Below are 18,033 nucleotides of genomic sequence, written 5' to 3'. Positions count from 1 at the left end.
TATCCAACTGGAAACGATTTCTTGACTCATCTGAAACATATACATCACTTTGAAAACACGACACCAAGCAACACAAAAAGATGGAAGCCCTTTCCATCCTCGCTGAATAAGGTCTCCCGAGCCCATGACTGCGAAACCAGTCCTTCTCTCATATGTAAAACATATAGTTAAAATAGAACGCTTTGCGTAGAATATGTTTTCGCCCCAAAGAAAGAAGGAAAGAAAAAAAGAGAAAAGAATTTATAAAATAAAAGTAAAGATCAGAAGAAATATCAAAATATAACTTGTAGCCAATTTTTAGAAATAATTTAGTGCAATTAGCCCCTGCAATTTAAGTTTCAAAATGTGAGCTGTTTAACTTATGATATCACTGTATGTGTTAATGGTTTTAATGTAAGCAAGAGAAATGTAAATAAAGCATCATTGTAATTAGCGCAACTATTGTAACGTGTGTCTCTTTTGTAACTCTGTAAGTAGTAATTTTTTGTTGTTTTTACTGTTTTTGTTTTTACTGTTTTTGTTTTGTTTTGTATTTCCTTTTGTAATTAAATAAATTTAAAAAAAAAAGATAAAAACAAGCAAACAAAAAGTTTGGACAATGATGCTCGAGGCTTACTAGGAATCACTAAAATATCCATGAGACTTAGTTCAACTGATACAAATGGCGTCATCTAGACAGACGTACGATGACTTATCACTGAAAAAAATAAAATTCAAATGTTCAAATCTAATTTCGGTCCTACGAATGAGTTCGTGCCCAGTTCGTGCCCAGTTCGTGCCCGTGCAACCTCGTTTGGGTTATATCTCCAGGCAAGGAAAAAGGGAAGCAACACCAGACAAGAAAAGTGCTGTCGAATGGCTCTCAAGTGAATATCGATTAAAAGGGTAAGTTTTTAAAGAGACTGTGGTGCTACGTTGGTGGGGGATATAACAAAATAATTTGGTTTTATTAACTGAGTTGAAGAAACTCCTAACGGTGGCCAATTTACATTATCAACTCAATGAATTTTGAACAGCCTCTGATGTGAAGTGATGTCCGAGAAAGAGGACAAATCATTTAAATAAAGCTATAAATGTGCTATACTCAGTACCAGTCCACCGAACTGTTAAGTGACGATCAGTAATGAGATTATTGCTCGAGGGCTTCCTTTTGAGAGAGAATCTGAAAATATTTGCCCTGCTTTGATCGAGTCCTCCACTGGAAAAATACTAGAGTGACAGAATGACAACTGTCTTCATCAAAACTGCGCACATTTGAATCATAGATTGCCTTCTCGAAAGAGAAGGGATAAGGGGTTGGGGGAGGCACGGTATCTTCTTATGTCAAATATCAGTAAGCCATTGTTTATTGTAACAACTGACATGGCTTCGCTAGTTACTCTTTGACACGGGACTAATTTGCAATACGAGCTACTCAAGCAAACGTAATCAAGGGGACGATTCAGGGACACTTCCAAGATACAGATGTACATTTTTACCGTTATCGCATTTAATCCTCCGTCAGTAGCCATCGTCTGCCGCCAGGAGACTTTAATCATCGCATTAAACATCATTTACTGTCACTATACATCATTCACTGTCATCACACATCATTCGCCGGCACTACTCATCATTTGCCGTCACTACACATCATTCGCCACTATCATACATCATTCACTCGTTTACATGGGACTTAATTTGCAATACGAGCTACTCAAGCAAACGTAATCAAGGGGACGATTCAGGGACACTTCCAAGATACAGATGTACATTTTTGCCGTTATTGCATTTAATCCTCCGTCAGTAGCCATCGTCTGCCGCCAGTAGACTTTAATCATCGCATTACACATCATTTACTGTCACTATACATCATTCACTGTCATCACACATCATTCGTCGGCACTACCCATCATTTCCCGTCACCTTACATTATTTACGCTATTGTTTTCTTCTAACAAAGGACTGTATGTATAATGAAGTGTGGGGCTTTGTGGAAACTTTGCCTGGTTGCGTGTGCACTCGCCTTTTTGGACGAACATTACTGGAAACTAGTTAAAAGGAAGTTTAAACATGGCGACGTATGCTCTGAGAGCGAAGGAATTTGAACTACTCATTCCGTCCCTAAAGTAGGAGCAAAAACAGCTGCTTAAATATCAATCTCTTTTCAGTACATTTTGGTTCTTGCTTGATGGTGTTTGGATGGAAAAATGATGCAAAAAAAGGAAAAAATACTCTTTGTACATACTGTCGTGCAACCACCTACCTCTCCTGTGGTCGTCTAGCGTGGATCTTTTTGGCCCTTTTTGTGGAGTGGTAAGGATAACCTCTTTTTGAAACATTGTTTTGAGCCTCACATCGGCATGAGATGAGGTTTGAAGCAATCAATGCTACATTCTACGTAGAAACTAAGGAGATAGCGCTCGACCTATAACAACATTGTCTCACTCGAATACGACCAGTGGTTCTTTGTTTACTTTGTCCTCTTTCTCAGTGGTGTTGGAAGGCATCTTACGCTACAACATTTTTTTTTGCTTCTTTTATTTGTCTTAGTAGCGACTGAAGCAGAAACTGTTCAGTGTACTCATTACAAGGATTTTAAGACACGACGTGATCTTAATCTATTTGTACAGTGTGTGTGCTGCGTTGCTCATTTGTTTAATGCTAGAGATTACACGAAGGTTATAATACTTGAAGCCTTGATCAGAGATGGAAAGGTTTCTAAGCTTGGAAATTTCATATTGGAGGGGGCTCGTTGGATTAATCCCTCTGTTGGGCAGTCAAGAGTAGTTCAGAGCATGGCCTGATGCCCAATCGCCAATTGGTTATTTTTTGGTACTAAAAAATTCTTTCTACTCTGCACATGTATGCAATTCACCAGCCAAGGTCAGTCTGTGCCCAAGCTCTAGAATACGTAAGACTGACGGTACAGCTTTTCTCAATATGGAGTAAAACCTAGACGAGTGAATAACTTTTTTATTTTTTCTAAAACCTGAAAAAGGCTGCTATAATATAAGGGTAATATGAAACAGTAGAAACAAGTATGGCACAGCTCAGTAGTCCACACCATCATTAGAAATTTTTATCAAAAAAGCGAGATATTGGAACTTAAAGAAAGTTTGTCTCACATTACAATAATTACAAATGGTGTACAGTAATTGTTATCAATGATTAAAGGACTATGATTTCTTTGCCCTAGAATGAAAGCCAGTATTGGTGATCATCAACAACATAACAAAGTCTTTATACTGATACGACTTGAAAGATTTACTTATTTGTTGTGTTCAATTCAGTCAATAGATCAGCGGTAAAGATATGAGCCTTGGTTGTGGTGTACAGGCAAGCCTTGGTATGAGATATGTATGTCAGCCTTGGTTCAAGGTCTTTGGATGATCCTTTGTTGTCTCCTGTGGTGAGTTCTCAGTATGTAACCTGTGGAAAAGCCTTTTACACATTCAGTTAAATATTAAGGAGTGGTACGTGTACATGTACATCATACTTATTAACCTGGTTCAAGTTCCATACTGTAATTTACAAACCAAATTTTGTCCATTTAGATTTATTGCACTAATGCACCAGAAATCCAAGCCCCTCCCCCCCCAAAAAAAATAAAAAATTGAGGTTGAGTGAGCATGCTCATACTGAATTGAACTTTTTCAAAATGCATCACTTCAAAGTAAGTTTTCCAAACATTTTGTCAAAAATTACACTGCAGATCAATATTGAAAACCATCTGAAAGTCAGGCATAAGCACTATATTAGGCTAGCACCCAGGTTGCCTAAGTAATTAAATATTTTACACGAAGTAGTTTTTTATTTTAATTGATTTGTTCAACTTTTCTTTTAATTTGATTATTTTTGTCATATGGTTTCAACATGATTTTTCACTTTTGGAGTGATCTAATGAACAAAAAAATCTTACTTTCCTTCTATCCAAACAAAAGTGTGACAATCTACCTTATAGTATCACTGTTGTGGTAGTTGGTCTTGACTGACAGATGAATCATGATAGACCTGAATACTTTTTTCATTGGGAATGGTGTATAAGTATGTGTACATGTAGATTGTTAAAACTGGGCAAATGTCTCCTTTTTGTATCATTGCTTGTTTTTGTTACAAGGGCTGACTCCAGCCAAATCTACCCTGTATCATTGCCATTTTCAATCAATAATCATCATGTGGTCACCAGAGAAGATACAACTTTCCATAATATTTTACAGATCTCTTATGGATGCATAGAGTCAGAGCCTAATTATTGCACCACTTGTTCATATTATCACACTTACTACAAGTCTTAATGTCAAACAAGAAAAGGTGTAATATCTTATGAGGTGCCAAACCAGTCAATATTCCCTCTGTATTTCTGTGCCCCCATTTTACTTTTTATATGGTCAACTATTTACTTTTTATATGGTCAACTTTTTACTTTTTATATGGTCAACTTGAGTTTCTATGTGGTCAACTTTTTACTTTTGATAAGATCAATTTTAATTTTTATATGGTCAACTCAACTTTTTGTATGGTCAGTGCAAAAATGTAGACTGCAGAACAGGTTCAAAATGCAGACTGAGGGTAAAATGTAGACTCAGAAGACTGCAGATCTGGGGTAAAATGCAGACTAGGTTCTGAAAGAATCAACTGTTTATAACCACAGTATCAACCTGATTGCAAAGCGCAGAGCAAGGTGTTGAACATCTTGAAGCTTCAGAGCACCAATTCCAAGATGCCACCTACTTTTGCAATGCAAACTGAACAACAGTATAAGAAACAGGTTTTTATCATCCAAGTAATTGAAAATTGCCAATGTGTGATGAAAGTCTATCACTAATTCTTTCAAGGCCAAACAAAGTATTACATGAGCTACATGTATATTGAAGCTACCTAATGTTGCTGAACAGAACTGTTTATTCCTTAACATGGGAAATGCATTTTGCTGGCTGTGAACTGCATATTCAAACACTGATTTTTCCAATCATTCTTACCTTAAAACAATATGTCAACACCAAAACCATCTGAGGAAGTGAGGTTCAAAACATCAATTGCCATGACCATTATTGCCAGCCTCTCAAAACTTATGTGGCCTCGATCCCAGCTCACTCTTGAAGTTTTTCTGGGTAAGTGGTTTGTTTTAGAACTGAATCAGCATTTTACCCCTGGTCTGCAGTCTTCAGTCTGCATTTTACCCTCAGTCTGCTCTTTACCCCCATCCCCCCCCCCCCCTTTGAAGTCTGCAGTCTGCATTCTACACTGACAGATATAAATAGAAAAAAATTGACCATATAACAAGTCAACTTAACCATATAAAAAGTTAAAAGTTGAGTTAACTATATAAAAAGTAAAAATTGATCTTATGGAAAGTAAAAAGTTGACCACATAAAAACTCGAGTTGACCATACAAAAAGCAAAAAGTTAACCATATACAAAGTCAAATTGACCACATAAAAAGTAAAATGGGTCACAGAAATACAGAGGGAATATTGACTGGTTTGGCATCCCATAATATCTCAAACTGTTTTAAACCATTTCTGTTTTTAGCTCCTTCTGAGAAAACAAAGGGAAGTCACATCTCAAGTTGTACTTCAACTTCACACAACAAGGTTGTATATATCCTCCAAGTGCAAGTCATCAACAGGTATTCAATAGCACTATATTTTCTTTCTTAAGTATGAATTTATTTTATGTATGTATCGTATCTTCATACAATTTCCATAAATTATGTAAAACAGAAGAAATTTGGCCAGTAGTACATGTGCGTGAGATTTATTCTAGCACTTTCAATTCCACTTAGTGAATTTGTGTGTACTTATGGGTTGCAACCCCAGGGGTGGGGTTATGCCTGGCGAGTGGAGATGCCTGGCTGAGGTAGGTAGAAACTAGTGGTAAAGTTTCTTTTTATGAATTCATTGTTCGATTTCAGGCAGCAAATTGTTTTACACTAAGGACTGAAATGGCAGAGTTGCTCTTTACACCTTTTACGGGGTAGAAGTTTTGGATTAGTACTTTTCAACCAATGATGACCTTTGCTAAATTAGTCTAATCATGATACCATTTCAGAGCTTCAAAAGATACCCATAAAATAAGTGATAGGATCTGTAAACGTTTTAGTAACGTAGTAAACATTGTTTTGAATTTTTTGATTGAAAATATTCACTCAAAATTTTCTTAAGCTAAAGCGAATTTTTCAACAGCTTTTACAAGCGTGACGCAGTTTCATTCGGCTAAGACTTCATGGACCTTGCAGGTTGTTTTACACAGAAATCTGTTTGCAACGAACGCCCTAAACATTTTTACATTGGACTACCCACCTCTCCAAGGTTGAGATTCAAAAACAAATCAAGTGCAATTCACATTTGCTGACTTCTTTTCAAACTGTCTGGTAGACTCTTTGGTAATCCGCGAATTGGACAAACCAGGAACCACAGTTGACAAAAACTGAACCGATTTGATTTGTATTTATAAGTTTACAGTCTACTGGCAAAGAGCCTTTTTTGTTGGCACCAACGCCCTCAACCATCATCTAAAAGAATTTTTGAATCAGCAACTCACATCAACAGGAGTTTAGATTTATTGTTGGGGATCGAATCAATACCAAACTTATTTTGACGAGAATTAAGGAAACCGTCATTTAAAGGGTGTGGTCCGTGACATCGGGTTCTTATATACAAAGAAATTATCGTCATCATCAGGGAGCCTTTAAACATCTTTCTGTTTTGGGAGAGAGATAGGGTTAATAGGTGTAACACTCATCAAAATAATGGATCCACGAATACGAAAAGAAACTTAACTTTGCTGCCGTGATCATGTGCTGTCTTAAGGGTACTTGTAAGACCATTGCGCAGATCCACACCTCTGTAATAGAGTACGTGTAGCTGCCTTTTGGGGACGCTAAATTTGTTAACGAAAATATCGTTGGCCAAATTTGGACTTTGATTTCTCGAATTCTGTCCAAATGATCCGTACAATCAAGAATATGTTCCTATTCGCTCTTTAGAGTAGAACTTGTTTTAACGACCTGTAGGTATGTGTTAAAGAAGTGTAGCTTGTAGGAAGATGATGAAAGCTATCAAATAAGCATTCGCGTGTGGGTTTGTATTCAGAACGCGACAACTGGTTACAAACGGGCGCCGCAGCTGATTCTGCCGATATACGATACACTGAGAATAAATTTATTTTGATCACAATCTCGAGCCGTTGCGACGGCTATTTTTTATAAGTGAGAAATGAATATTTTTGATAACAGGATTCCGTTGGAAAATAATAGATCGTTTATATAATCCGATTACGAAGTCGCTTTCGTATGTAACGGTTCGAACGGTGATTGAAACGAACAATTTTACTCGTAGTTGGTAGCCGTGTTGTATTTTAGTGCTCTTAAATTGTTGACTATTCTTTAACACGATAAACTGCCAACAATAGAAAAACAAAAGGTCTACCTCATGCATACCAATGAGGCAGATGTGTCAAGCTTATGCGCGCGCGTGCGATTTTTGTATTCGTACTTGCGTGCGACTTTTGGCGCTTTTTATTTTCGTTTTTTGGTTAACGTGTATGCGAGCGGTACTGTAGCAGCATCTAGGGCTTTCACTCACTTCGCTATTTTTAAACTTTATCCCAGTGAATGCGACGGTAACTTCATCTGCACCAAAATAGTTAGTTTACGCTTTCCAGTTAGAGTCGAATACTTCTCTCTCGAGTCGAGGGGAGGGGTAGGGAAATCAGCAAGAGTAGTGAATTGGAGTTTACCGTGACTCTACTTTTTCTTTGATTCCTTTTTGAAGTTTTTTTTTTGTAAATGTTTGAAACCAAACATAGCAGTCTGAAAGATATTTACACCTGCAAATATGTTTTGTTCAAATTATCTTTTTCAGATAGACCATGATTTTTTTTAAAATTGCAGTAATGGAGGAATCGTTTGGGATGTCTTCCGGAATGAAGAGTTTCAAGGCGATTTGTTGATGTACTGATTTCAGGTTAGAAAGCTCAACATATAACCTAGTTTAGGCAATATTTTACAGAAGTCCAATCCTCCGAATTCAGACGTTTTCAAACCACGACGGCTTTAGCAACGAGGTGGCCAAACAAAAGAATTAATGAGCACATCAATAGCTCAGCACGTGCATTTTAAAATTTGGTACATTTCTCAGGAACAATGACGGTGAGTTAGTTACGTATCCATTTGGAATTAAACGCGGCTCGATATTTTATTTTATTTAATCACGGTAACAGCAAACTGCAGTTAATTGGGATATGAGCAAAACAGAATAAAGCCCTTTATTGATGTTCTTCCATTTTCCTCAGATTGAAACAAGTAAGGCAAGAGACCAGAGACAAACACCAACTGAATCGGACTGCCACCGCCCCCCATCACAGCCGCCTCTCTTCGAAGACTTTTAAATATTTATGAAAGTAATACGCATGTGTATTAAGACAGATATGTGGTAGCACAAAACGCATGATTTTGAAATAAACGTTAATACCACAAGGTAGACAAGGTTTTGAAAGGCTAAGAAAACTTTGTGCAAGAGGTGGGCGGATAGGTGAAAGGAAAAAACTGTTCAATTGTTGTAAATAAACAACTGTAAATTAAAGTAAGGATTGCAATATTACTATAGCAATGAATATTGGATCATTGTACTGTAATATTGGTAAAAATGTAATAAAAAATGTTTAGATGACCTTTATCAAGAATTAAGTAAACTGACTGAAAGTGGTGTGGTGAGGTGTGGGATCGTTTATGGTTTCTTTCCAAGGTAGAGGTAAGTCCACCCGCCTCCTACGAGAGGCGGGTGGGATTAGGGACAGTAGACGGGGAACGTTTACGTTTTTTTTCAAAGGTACATAACTTCTATTAACTGTCTAAGAGAGGCAGGTGTGGTGGGGGATGATGATGGAAGGCGAACAATTTTTCAGTTTCCTCCCAACGCAGTCAAATTTGATAAACTGACTAATAGAAGGGGGGGGGGGGGGGTGTGGACAGATCGAATCCCAATGTTTCACTTTATTCTCTGAGTTCGGATTCGATCCAATTTTGCTTTCTTTCCAAGATTGATATTTTTCTATGGTCTCATGCTTAAGGTGATCGTGTTCCTTGTTATCCTGCTTTTTGTGGTCGAAAAAACCTGCAAAACAGGCAAATAAAATCAGGACCAAGAATTTGAGACATAAAACGTTACCCGCCCTCTGACTTCATCAGACTTCTACCAAAAGGACGACAAACAAATTTTTCCTGCCGAAAGACTAAGACAAACTTCCACAAGCTTCTATTTAACTATGCCACAACAATCACAGTTGAAAAAGTTTTCAATTCGGAAAATAAAATGAATGTGAATGCGTCCTAATTAGACCTTCACCACAAGAACGACTAACAGATTATTCCCGTCACACGACCATGAAAAACTTCCACATACGTTGCACAATTTTTCTTTCAAGTGAACAACAAAGCTATACTCACCAGATTAAAAAGTACTCTCGTTTCTCTTGAACTTCCTTTTTCTACTTCAATCTTTGGGGTAGCTGAAAGAGCAAAGGTACGCCAAAATTATATACATAGAGATTGGTCGCTAAGGACTATCATAAAAGAATAACATAAGTTTCAATACCACAACAATTCGGCTCACCACAATCTAAAGTCATCTTTATGGCAACTAACAGACAATGAAAACGAAACGATAACATTTTAAGACCCCTAGTTCTAGACACGAATCAATTGTGGATGCAACCACCAGTAAAAATGAAAGATATCAGTTAATCTTAATCTCATCAATTCAATTGAAAAAATGACGAAAAATTTTGGCAGTATTCTTCTTGTTATCAATTCTTTTATAATAAAATATATAATATAAAACTAAAGGATCGACAGATTTAGAGATGAAACTCAAAAGTATTTTTAGACCGAGCCTGAAGGATTGACATAAAGAGTTTGCTTGAGCACATTTCGATCGAAAGACCTTGTAACTACCATCAGAAGTCTTCCTTCTCAGGACAAAGGGGAATAAAAAATATTTGTAAGACCGATTGCTTCTTTAGGACATTGTTGGCAATGGTATATTTTGGTCATGCTGCAAGGAGTATTTCAAAAGTAACGCTGCTTTGTCTTCTCCACACTAAGCCGTCGTTTTTACTTATTTGGAATTAGTTTCTATAGTGTCTCCTCGAATCAGTACGTTTACCGCAAGGGTTTAAAAATGTTTTGAAATAGGCGTCAGACTCAGTAAAAGTTAAAAGTTCATTAGGGGGCTAAAAGCTAATCATTTTGATCAGGTATAGAAATCAACAAACATTTTCCCTTCAGTTTCCAATATGAGTTTTCGTGTTAAAAACGAACTCTTTGAATCAACTATCTTCAAATCTTTCCAGGGACTTGTTGTAAAACCGACTCCTTAGCGAATCAGGTCTTAGTCACTCCTCTCTTGTACAAAGTCAAACACTTGATCAGCACATAAAAACAGTCCAGTTTCGGAAATGTTAATCTTCTTTTTTTGGGACCAAGTCTTTGCATCACAGATAAAGACTAAGGAAGAGTTTTGCAAGGTGACACCAACTCCTTTGCGGGCCAGCTTTAAGTCACCCATCTCTTGTACAAAGTCAAACACCTGATCAGCGCATAAAGACAGTCCAGTGTCCAAAACAGTTTTTTCCTCTTTTTTTGGGGACCAAGTCTTTGCATCACAGATCAAAACTAAGAAAGAGTTGTGCAGGGTGAAACCAACTCCTTTGCGGGTCAGCTATAAGTCACCCATCTCTTGTACAAAGTCAAACACCTGATCAGTGCATAAAGACAGCCCAGTTTCCGAAATGTTTTATACTCTCTTTTTGGGGACCAAGTCTTTGCATCACAGATAAAGACTAAGGAAGAGTTGTGTAGGGTGAAACCAACTCCTTTGCAGGTCAGCTTTAAGTCACCCATCTCTTGTACAAAGTCAAACACCTGATTAGCGCATAAAGACAGTCCAGTTTCCGAATGTTTTATACTCTTTTTTTGGGACCAAGTCTTTGCATCACAGATCAAGACTAAGGAAGAGTTTTGCAAGGTGACACCAACTCCTTTGCAGGTCAGCTTTAAGTCACCCATCTCTTTTACAAAGTCAAACACCTGATCAGCGCATAAAGACAGTCCAGTGTCCAAAACAGTTTTTTCCTCTTTTTTTGGGGACCAAGTCTTTGCATCACAGATAAAAACTAAGAAAGAGTTGTGCAGGGTGAAACCAACTCCTTTGCAAGTCAGCTTTAAGTCACCCATCTCTTGTACAAAGTCAAACACCTGATCAGCGCATAAAGACAGTCCAGTTTCCGAAATGTTTTATACTCTTTTTTGGGGACCAAGTCTTTGCATCACAGATCAAGACTAAGGAAGAGTTGTGTAGGGTGAAACCAACTCTTTGCAGGTCAGCTTTAAGTCACCCATCTCTTGTACAAAGTCAAACACCTGATCAGCGCATAAAGACAGCCCAGTTTCCGAAATGTTTTATACTCTCTTTTTGGGGACCAAGTCTTTGCATCACAGATAAAGACTAAGGAAGAGTTGTGTAGGATGAAACCAACTCCTTTGCAGGTCAGCTTTAAGTCACCCACCTCTTGTACAAAGTCAAAAACCTGATCAGCGCATAAAGACAGTCCAGTTTCCGAAATGCTTGTTTCCGCTTTTTTGGGGACTAAGTCCTAGCATCACAGATCAAAACTATGGAAGAGTTGTGTGGGGTGAAACAGAATCTTAAGCAGGTCAGCTTTCAGTCAACTCGTTTGCCAAAAGTTGTCATCAATTTATCCATTAAGAAATGCCAATTTCTTCAGGAAATTGGCATGTCTTTCTTTTTTATGTTTATTACCAATTCTTCAGCAAACATTTTCGGGTTTTTTTTAAAAGTATTTAATATTTGCATATGATATATTTACATACTTATCTCATAAAATTAGCTGCACTACCAGAGACCAAGGGAGACTAGAAGGAGAACATCTTTCTATCGTGGAGAGGAAACAAGAAAATCAAAAACAAATTCTTTCAAAAGACACTAAAAGATAAATTAAAGTGTTTTGCTCTTGTCTCTGTATCAAAACACGGTTATGTGAAGGTTTAATTTAATAAAGCATTGTAAAGATTCTTGGCACCTTTTGATTGGTAAAATAATTATTAATTCATTTGCCATCTAGTTTATTGTGCAAGCCTCTTCATCCTCAGGTTTCTTTTCCTCACTATGAGCACATTAGTATGCTTATTATGCTTTCACTTGTCTTTGTGATAAAATTCTAATTATAGTTCAAGAAAAATGACATTAGAGAAATTTATTGTACTGCTGCCATAGGAATAATTTGGAGCAATTTGGAACTTCTCATTTATGAAAAAAGGAAAATTGAATAGGTCCACCTTCATTCACCCTTTAAACAACCAATTAAGGAATGTCTGACACCATTTTGAATACCAGTAGGGGATGCTCTGCTTGCTGATTGAACAAAGCAAGTTGCATTGTACAATATACATCTGAGGTGAACTTCAAACAGAGCATACCTCATACCAGAATTTTGTTTGTGTACTCAAGCAAACAACTGGATTTCCAGTACAGCAATCATCAATAAGAATAAAATGTCAACCCATGGTCCACAGTTGGCATAAATCCTGAAAAAAGAAAATTGATGAATTAACATTTTCCTCAATGCCTTCCTTGTATTTGGATATATGATGGGAAAATTTGTGTGTAAAAAGATAGCTAAAAAAACTTATCATTTAGTAACACAACTTTAAATACATCCATCAGTCATAAGTCAAGAAGATTATCAGCCAGTCTGTCAATTTGTTTGTTGAAAAAAGCTGTAATTCTCCACAAATGTGATCCAGATTTTACTTTATAACACTTCGCAAAAGAAAGGAGAACACAGCACACAACAGTTTATGCAAACAATTTTGACAACTATTTAGAAATTCTACCCAAGTAATAATTTTTATCTTGTGGAGAACAGTTCCTAAACAAAGTTAACAGCTTCTGTATCAAGCAATCAATCAACAGTCTTCAGTCAATGATGCATGTCAGTCAGTCCATAGGACAGCAAGTCAGTCAGCCAGTCAGTCTGAGTCAGTCCATAAGTCCAGTCAGTCTGAGTCAATCAGTCAATCAATCTGTCAGTCTGTCAGTCAGTCAGTCAGTCAGTAAGTCAAACAATCAGCCAGTTAGAAAAGTTAAAATTCAAACAACTGTAGAATTCAGATTTTCAATGGTTGGCATCTGGTTAGTTTGACAATCAGTTAATCATCAGTTTGCCAGCAAGTCAACCAGTCATGCAATCTCACATGAACAGTTCTGGCATTTCAGTCATAATCAGTCAATTGGTATGTGTGCACTTATCTTAAAGTTTATTTTTACAGAAGCTCCAAAACCATGTAGCCCGTATTTATTGTAAGCAAGCAATAAAGATGTCAAATTGTTGAGATGTTCCAGGCACTCAGCTGGCGGTATAATCTCTATGTAGTGTGCAGCAAGATTGCCATTCATTTTGACATGTTTTAAAGTAAATAACACTACAAGGTTTGAGGGGAAGGCATCATGAGATGATTGATTACCTGAGAGCTATATATACTTCTTATTCAAAGAGGAAAGAAACTATTGCAAGACAAACTACAAATCTGAAAATAGTTGAGGAAACTAGAATTTGGTTTACATCACTTTTGTTGACCTAGTTCATCCAACCATAATGGATTGTAAAGTTAAACAAGTATTAATCCTGAAGATAACCATTTAAATTTTGGTCCAGTGCTTTTATCATGCTGATGACATCTTATTTACAAGAAAACAACAGTTTTTAATACATGTACAGTGAGACAATGTAATGCGATGCAATAAATCCATCAGTCAATCAGTCTGTCAGTCAGTCAGTCACTAATTTGGTTCTTTGTTCCTCAATGATTAGCGAGTCAACCACCTTATTAGTCTTTTATTCAGTAGACAGTCTTTCACTTTGATTATCAGTTGATAAGCTGATCAGTTATCAGTATGCCAATCAATCAATCTGTTGACAAGTCTAACAATTAGTGAGCCAATAAGGGATAAACTTCAAGGCTTTCCCAACAAAATTCCATCCTTGAATCATTTGGGATTTTAAGTGGACAAGACAGTGCTAAAAGTGACACTACCTTAACGCAAATAACTCCTAAGATCTCATTAGTAATTCTCCTAACTGTCTGCTACACAATTCTTCTGATGTTGCTTCTGAGAATTTGATATTGGTTCAACTAATGATCCCCTAATTGATACTTTTCTTGGTTCTCATCACTTGTCTTCTTGATTTTATATTGATCAATGTAAGGAGAAATTCTCTCTTGGTCACTCATGGGAGTTAAAGGGTTAAGGTATTTACCTTGCATATAAAGAAACCTAGGAAAATAAACTTGAATAAAACAGTTTTGTCCAAAAGTCTTAAAATTATGTCAGAATTATTGATAACTACATATGCATCAAAAGTAACATCAAAATTAAGAAATAACTGAAATTCCTTCTAACCCTTCAACTCCCAGATCAAATTTGTAACTCTCCTTACTGTCAACCATACAATTCTTATAATGTTAGTTCAGAGAATTAAGTATTGGATCAACTGATTTTCCCCAAATTGATATTTTTCTTTATTCTCATCACATATCTGGTTAATGTTGTATTGATGTAATGTTGTTAATATTGTTAATGTAAGGAGAAATTCTGTCTTGGTCACTCATGGGAGTTAAAGAATTAACAATTCATTGGATATACATGAAATTGATTGATTACAGCACTCCTCATTATTACTTTATTGCCATACCTGAAAGATGGCTTCCAATGCTGGCACTGGCAACTTGAATCTACTTGAGATTCCTCTCTACATGCCATCTCTGTCAAAACATACATGACAGCTTTTATCATCAGTTGAAAATATATAAATTACATGTGTTCCAACTCTTTGAACCTTTTCCGTGCACTTTCATAAAATAACAAAAAATTGTTTATTCATTTATAAGTGGAGGTAAATAGTAGGGGATATTTACTGAACTGTTATGTGGAATATGGTAAATATGCATCCCTTTTTTTCAGCTTTGGTAAAAAAGAATTTTACTCACTCAAAATAAATATGAGTTCAATTATAATAATTTTATGATTTTACAACACTGTAGATTGATTAATACTATTTACTAGTAATGAAATTTTAAATTCAAATTGTGAAAGCCTAGGAAGCTAAGTTAACCAAAGGTTTTCTTGTTAGCCCCAATACATTTTAAATACCAGGTGACAGCAGGGAGGTAATGAAAAACAAATATATAAACAATGAGGGAAAAGTTAGTTAAACATTACTAATGGTACATTATAAGGTAAAATTACCAATTGAAATTTCTTCAATAATGTTTGACTTGCTTCAGAAATGCAATTAAATTTAACATTATTGAAAGAGGGTGAAAGGTCATTCCAAATATAAATCACCATGAAAGAAATTGTTTACCCACTTTAGTTCACACTTTAGACATAGATTAGAGATTCCGTTTAGCTCCATATCTTGTGATGTGTTGGAGCCACATATGTTACAGGCATATTAGAACATGCTGTCAAAGACTTTCGGAAGACTAGGTTGTTATGCCATAAATGCAAGAATTTTAGACCTTAAGTTGACATTAGGGTTGGCACTCTCTGTATACTCGTCAGATGTTGTAACGAAAAATTTATCTTACATTACATAATGTTATTTTCACCAACATTAAGGGGAAAAATTAACTTATCTTTACAATTGTATCACATAAGCTAAATAACAAGCAAACCAAAATATTACTTTACATCTGAAAATAAGAGAACAAATATAACAGGAATCAAATCAAATTAACTATGTAAGTTTGGGAATTACAAAACAAACAAATCGTGAAGTGCTTATGCATTGATCAATTCAGTGTTTCAACATTACCCCTCCCCAGCTCTCGGGCAACCCCCCAGGTAACTTCAGAAGAAACAGCCATCCACTCTACCTCAGATAAATATATCTAACTTCATTATAAATATTTGATAGCTATCAAAACTGTCTTTACAGATGCAGCTATCGACCCTGTATACATTGTATACAGCTATCTTTTGTCTATCTAAGATACAGACATTTATCTGCAGTGTCTAGTAACACTAACAACCAACAGCTACCTATTCTGTCATCTACAGATGATACAACCATCGACACTGTTTATGCCCGATTCAACTGTCTTGGATGCTTTCTACAGTGTATTGTATACTGAAGATATAGCTATCTCCAATTCTGAAGTAGATACAGAGCCATCTAAGTGCAGAGTTCTCAGGAAAATATTTAAATTTCCCGCGTTCAGAGTTAAAACGAATTAAACAGTTCCTTACCATGCACAAGAATAAAATGAACTGGAAGAATGCCAACCAAATTATAATCAAAAAGTAAGAAAATTGTGCAAAACAAAACAGCCTTAGGAAATACCTTATGCCTGCACGCCTTTGTCCTTGCCTCTCAGATATTTCTGTTTACAGTGGAGTGTGTGTTGACATCAAACATTCGCAATTTTTGTATTTCGCAGCCTCTGTAACCATTCTCATTATATTCAAAGGAAAGACCCATATAAAAGTATGTGTGATTTTAAAGCCAATTGCAACTGATGCCGAAGGGCCGTTTTCTGTCAGAGTTTCACACTGACGAATATTGTTGTTTGATCCCAACCATGCTCTCCATGTTCATAGTACTTTGATCCCAGTCTTTTCTCCGATCCCTTGAGGAACCAGAGAACCTCGTTCTCAGGAGCCTCTCAGTTTCCTTAGGCCAACCGTTTACATTTCTGGTTCAAATATTGAGTTTTACTGTGTGAAGAACTTGAATGAATGCAGCCTGATCAAATTGACTATGAGAAACGGAACAACGTAACAGGTGAAGTGTGTCCAGCTTGAATTTTAATAAAAAAAGACAAATCTCCGAAGATGATTGCATTACTATTAGATTCATTTGTCATTCAAATTCTTGTTCGCCTAAGTTATTACTTCAGGTTATTTTTCTTCTGTCATTGTCAATGATCTCAAACAAAGGAAAAAGTAAAAGATTTAAGGGCCTCAGCAAGATCAGTCCATGTGATCTAGAAGTCCGGACAATGGGAGACTGATTTTTATTTTAGAAAAATTCTAGTACCGAAATTGTCCAACAAAAATTTTGGGAGCACGGTCGATATTGGGACGCCATATAAGTACCTTTTCGGAGGTACCAATGTTGCGTCCAGAGAGAAATTGATTCCTAAACTAGTCATCTATCTACCTACTGTGTGATAGCATATAAACACATGAACACATATTAACCTTTTACTTCCAAGATCTCCTTAGCAATTCTCCTCACTGTCTGCGATGCAGTTCTCATCCATGTGGTTAGTATTTAGAATTTTGGATTGGATCAGCTAACAATCGCACTGATTTCCTCTTACTGTATCCCTGAATCAATCAATAAAGTCACGAGAAAGACGGAAATTATCACCAAGTTGAGAGGATGCTGATTTTTGAGCATATTCTTCTGTCAGTACTAGAGAAAATGTATAGAAAACACAATGGAATAAGCTTACTTAATGTCAGGTGGTAAAAGGTTAAGAGCGAAAATTAGCTTTGTGAAGTCTGGTCAGAAATCACCATGTTTTATCAATAAAGTGCGGAATTAAATTTAACTATTTGACCAAATAGAATCTATGTTGCCATGTGTCTGTTCAGTGAGGAATCGTCACAGATGACGTTAAAATGTGGTACACAAAAAGAGTGGCACGTGGTGCGCGCTATTGATGGTGACGTCATCTATGCGTACGTCCTCCAATAGACAGACAATAAGCAAGAACCAGTCAAAATGCGTTCAAAATTCACCAAATAACAGCCAATAGAAGATTGCAGCTGTCACTCAGAGGCCCTAACTAACGAAAAGAAAAAAAAAAGAGGGATAGGCTTTGGCTGATAACTCCTACCTAGACCTTGATTATTGTGGATATCGCAAAAACCTCATCCAATAATTGTTCATAAAACCAGCTTTAAACTATTGCTTATCAACAGCATTGACTTAACACTGCACGCATTGTTTGAACGATTA

At 36.4% G+C, this 18,033-nt stretch overlaps 2 long non-coding RNA genes across 8 annotated transcripts; one reads left to right on the top strand and one right to left on the bottom strand.

The window, feature by feature from the left end:
• Nucleotides 1–2,019: 2,019 nt before the first annotated feature.
• LOC113672988 (uncharacterized) lies at nt 2,020–8,651 on the top strand. Of its 6 annotated transcripts, none has more exons than XR_016183700.1 (6): nt 2,020–2,292; nt 3,270–3,388; nt 5,523–5,608; nt 5,765–5,838; nt 7,845–7,946; nt 8,275–8,651. It is a non-coding gene; the product is annotated as an uncharacterized LOC113672988 (long non-coding RNA). The 6 variants fall into 6 exon arrangements; XR_016183696.1 differs by having other exon boundaries at nt 5,512–5,608; XR_016183699.1 differs by lacking the exon at nt 5,765–5,838.
• On the bottom strand, nt 8,146–16,680 carry LOC113672989 (uncharacterized). 2 transcript variants are annotated; one of them, XR_016183701.1, is made up of 6 exons: nt 16,408–16,680; nt 14,755–14,824; nt 12,479–12,586; nt 11,873–11,933; nt 9,428–9,489; nt 8,146–9,095 (listed from the first exon to the last, which is right to left on the bottom strand). It is a non-coding gene; the product is annotated as an uncharacterized LOC113672989 (long non-coding RNA). The 2 variants fall into 2 exon arrangements; XR_016183702.1 differs by having other exon boundaries at nt 8,931–9,095; nt 12,486–12,586; nt 16,408–16,548.
• Between the last annotated feature and the right edge of the window lie 1,353 nt (nt 16,681–18,033).

This window comes from Pocillopora damicornis, chromosome 2 (assembly GCF_964200805.1).
Source record: "Pocillopora damicornis chromosome 2, jaPocDami1.2, whole genome shotgun sequence".
NCBI classification, from domain to species: domain Eukaryota; kingdom Metazoa; phylum Cnidaria; class Anthozoa; order Scleractinia; family Pocilloporidae; genus Pocillopora; species Pocillopora damicornis.
This window is presented reverse-complemented; position numbering and strand designations above follow the sequence as displayed.